General features: G+C 54.8%; 1 protein-coding gene across 1 annotated transcript in view; it reads right to left on the minus strand.

Annotated features, from left to right (window-relative positions):
• HDAC4 (histone deacetylase 4) overlaps positions 1-4,527 on the minus strand; it is a 271,636-nt gene that overhangs the window by 136,984 nt on the left and 130,125 nt on the right. The gene's annotated exons all lie outside the window — the stretch shown is intronic.

Below are 4,527 nucleotides of genomic sequence, written 5' to 3' on the forward strand. Positions count from 1 at the left end.
CTACTCACACCCAACCACACTCATACCTGCACTGCACACTACTCACACCCACCCACACTGCACACTACTCACACCCATTCACACCGCACACTACTCACACCCACCCACACCGCACACTACTCACACCCATTCACACCGCACACTACTCACACCCACCCACACCGCACACTACTCACACCCATTCACACCGCACACTACTCACGCCCACCCACACCTCACACTACTCACACCCATTCACACCACATACTACTCACATCCAACTACACTCATACCTGCACTGCACACTACTCACACCCACATTCCACACCCCACACCCCCTCACAACCTATACCCATCCACACCCCCTAACCTTATGCAAACTCATGCCTACATCCCACTCACACCCCACATCTACCTCACACCCACTTACACACATATCCCACCCACACCCCACAAACCCACACTTCATGCCTCACACCCACCCACACCCCACGCCCACCTCCCACCCACACCCGCATCTCACACTCATACCTGTCACCTTTCCCACACCTCACACTCATACCCCACACTCACCTCACCCACTCCACACACCCACATCCCACATTCACACCCTACACTAAGCTCACCGGACTCTCACACCCACACTCACACTCACCCCGGCCACACTCCACACACACACACAGTCACACTGGCCACCCCGTAGAGCCCCAAGGGCAGAACTTGCAGAGCTGCTCCCTCTACCTCACCCTGACCAGAAATTATCTTCCAGTTTTTCAACCTTTCATTTCTCGCGGCCCGGGGATGGGACACAGACGCCAGGCCAGAAGCCAAGGCGCAGCCCCCATGGGGCCCTGGGGCCAACCCGGTGCCGCACCTAAAGGCAATCCTTGTCTTCTGGAGAAAGATGGAAAAGCAAATAATGTTTTCTTCTAAACACTGGCTTGACTGTAGAATAAAGCTTCATACAAACCCAACCACTTCAATTCCAAACCATTGCCCTTTCATCAGATTCGTACCAGTGATTTCCAAGAAATACAACAAGGAACCACACGCGCCAGGACACGACAGCAGAGTGAACACGATGGGAGCCGCATCTGAAATTTATAATTTCCTAGTAGCCACATTAACGTGGCTTAAAAATAAATGAATGGAATTTTAGTATTCAATTAAACCATTATAAAAGCCATCCTTTCAACTTATAATCAATATAAACATATTGACAAGACACCGTGGGTCCTTCCTTCAGACCGAGTGTCTGAAATCCCACACTCTGCATCAACGGCATGTCCTGGCAGACCCAGCCACGTTTCAAGTGCTTGGGAGCCACGTGTGGTTTGTGGCAGCTACACAGGAAAGTGCCACCTCGTCACAACAGTCTTAAAGCTGGACACGCTGATGCACATAAACACCCTCGGAGTCCACGCCCTGATGAAGCCACAGCACCACCCATCTCTGCAGCCTCCCAGCCCTGGTCTGCTTTCTCTCACAGTCGATTCGCTTTGCTGACTCTGAATTTCTCATCAGTGGAACCATGGGGGTGCCTCTTTGTCTAGGCACCACGCCTCTGGGGCTCCCCCAAGCTGCTGCAGGCGCCAGTGGTCCGTTCCTTGTCACTGCGGAGCAGCATTCCAGTGCGTGCAGGGGCCCCAGTTTGCACGGCCGTTCCCGTTGATGGGAGCTTGGCTGTTTCCATTCTTTGGTGACCGTGACTGTAAGAAGGCGACTCGTTGTGTTGCTTGCTTTCATATGTCTTGGGCAAATACGGAGAAGGGGCATCGCTGGGTCACAGGGTTGGTGGGTATGTGTCTTTGCAGGAAACTGCCTGCCTGTTTCCCCAGGTATGATTCGGATTCCAACAGGCAGCACGCAGAGGTCCAGGGACACCGCATCTGCTCCAGCACCCGGCCTGTGTAACTCCGGCCATCCCCACAGGGATGAAGGGGCTGCCTGCCATGGTTTTGATTTGCATTTACCTGATGCCCAGCGATGCTGAGCATTTTTTCCATGCTTACTGGCCATCCCCATGCCTTTTTTTGTGAGGTACCTGTTCAAACCTTTTGCCCATATTTTTAAGTGGGCGGCTTGTCTTTTTACTATTGAGTTATAGGAGCGGGCTCTACATTTTGGATACAAGTGGTGTGTTAGATATATGCATTGTGAATATTTCCTTCCATTCAGTAGCTTGCCTTTTAATTTTCTTAATGGTGCCTTTCAAAGGCAGAAGTGTTTCGGTTTGCGGAAATATCCCGTTTTGGGTTTTTGGTATCTAGTCGATGATTCTGGCGACCTAAGAAATCTTGCCTCCCATTCCCCATCAAGGTTGGGAAAGTTTCTACTAGGTCTCCTTCCAGAAGTTTGATCAGTTCCGCATCTATGCGCAGGTCTATGACATCTGAACTAATCATGCGTGGTGTGAAGCTGGGGTCAGGGTTTCAGTTCTTTCCCCACGAATAGCCGGTTTTCTGACAAAGTTTCTGCCACCACTCCACGATGTTTAAGTTCAGGGTTCAAATATGGCAAAACAAGAAAACCACCAGATTCCATGAAAACAAACCTGTCCTCTGGCTGACTTGAGATCAAGTCCTTCCCCCTCCAACCTGAATGTCCCCAGAGCCCTCTGAGAAGAGGTACCCCTGCCCCCTGCCATTAACGCCAGGGCAAGCGGGCCTTGTCCAGGCCAAGACACCCACCTTGAGCACCCAGCTCACCCAGGGAGTTCCATGAAAAGTGAGTCCTCCCAGCCCCAGCCACTCTGTCACCCCTCCTCCCTGGAAGCCCCCTATCTCCCGTCTCTCAGCACGTCCCCCAGCGCCCTGAGGCTGCCCCAGGCCACCCCTTCTCCCGTGGCCTCCCTGACTGCAGGTGCAGCCTTTCCCTGGGCTGCTGCTCCGTCCTCCCCTCAGGTCCAGGTCCAAGTCACTGCCTGGCTTCTACTCCTGCCGGCCTTGCCCCCGTCCGCTCTCCAGTCACTCCTGGGTGAGGAGGCGCCGGCTCCCCACCTTCTTCCATGCTGCCGTGGCCACCCTCCGGGGGCTGCCCTGTGCTCACCGCGACCCCTGCTTCCCAGCGGCCCCACTGCTCTGGTCCTGCATCTTCCCGCTGCAGCCTCCCAGACTCTGTCCTCTTCTTCAGAAAGGGCTGCCTGTGCTTGCCCCACTCCCATCACTGTCTTCTCAAAGCTCCCTTGCTCGGCTGCTCACAGCCTCCCTGTACACAGGGACCTAAGGCAGCTCTGCCCCGGCCCAGCAGGCTCGGCACTCCAGCTCTCCATCCACTGCCAGGCCCCGCGCCCACCCTGCCCCTGGCTCCTCATCCTGCCCTTTCCAGCTTGGGCCCCAGGGGCACCATCTGAACCGCGATCCACACTCCTGTCCCTTGCTCCTTCTGCCCTGCAACCCCACACCCCAGCCCAGCCAGTGGGATAATGGCATTTCTCCACAACCAGTCCAGGCAGTGGACTGGCTCTGGGGGCACAGATCAGGGTCCCCCGACAAAGTGGGCTCCCAGGTGCTGATCGCCAGCGATTCTCAGGAAGCCTCCTCCTCTCTCAGGTCCCCATGGCTCACTGCTGTCACGTGCTGCCTCCCACGGACACTCCCAACTCACTCCTCCCTATGAGTTTTTGTGTCCCTGGTTGAGTTACCCAAATCCGGGCGGTGTGTCTGCCGTGAGTGCAGCTTATGTGCCCCTGGCAAGCACAGCGGCTGCCGGAGCGGAGGGCGTGGGTCACCTGTGCTGGAAACATCTTTTGGGATGTGTCAGGGTAGCTGGCGGCCTCCACGGAAACAAGGGGGATCACGTCCGAGCTGTGGGAGGTTTCACTACACATAGCTGTCCATTTTGAGGCTTGAGAATAGCTACTTTTTTTTCCAATGAAATTACTGATATTTCGATTTACAAAAACTCCCTTATGGGATTTTTTTTCTAGAAATGAAATGAACCTTGAGAGCAGCAGAAAACTACATTTCAAAGCGATCCTCTGTTGCCCTTGCTCACTGCTGAAAGCTGCGTCACCTCGCCACTCGCTCGCACTGGGCTCTGTGAACTCGCCTCCGAAGGCTGTCTTTTGCATGGCGTGCCGGCTTTCTCCAGTCTTCAGACGAACACGTCTTTTGTGGTCCCTGTCAACTGCATGGGCTCTGGCACGGTTTCTTAGCATAAAATAATAGAAGTATCACAGGGGCTTCCTGACTAGCCTAAGAATCATTGAAACATCAGGTGGGAGCGCTGTAGGAGCACAGAGGATTCAGACAAGAGTTCCAGTTTAAGTGGCTCTTATTATGGCTGAAAAATGGCACAACATTACCAAGAGTAACGACAGGCGCCAGCCCCCGGAGCACTGTTCGGTCCCTGTGGAGGGGGGCCTACCCCATGAGGATGGCCGCCGCACAAGTATACCCCCAGACCACGTCACTCTTGAGGGGCGCCCACCCCGTGAGGATGGCCGCCACGCAAGTACACCCCCAGACCATGTCACTCTGGAGGAGGGCCCACCCCATGAGGATGGCTGCCGTGTGAGTGCACCCCCAGACCATGTCACTCTGGAGG

Source organism: Mandrillus leucophaeus, unplaced genomic scaffold (assembly GCF_000951045.1).
Source record: "Mandrillus leucophaeus isolate KB7577 unplaced genomic scaffold, Mleu.le_1.0 Scaffold21, whole genome shotgun sequence".
Classification (NCBI taxonomy): Eukaryota; Metazoa; Chordata; class Mammalia; order Primates; family Cercopithecidae; genus Mandrillus; species Mandrillus leucophaeus.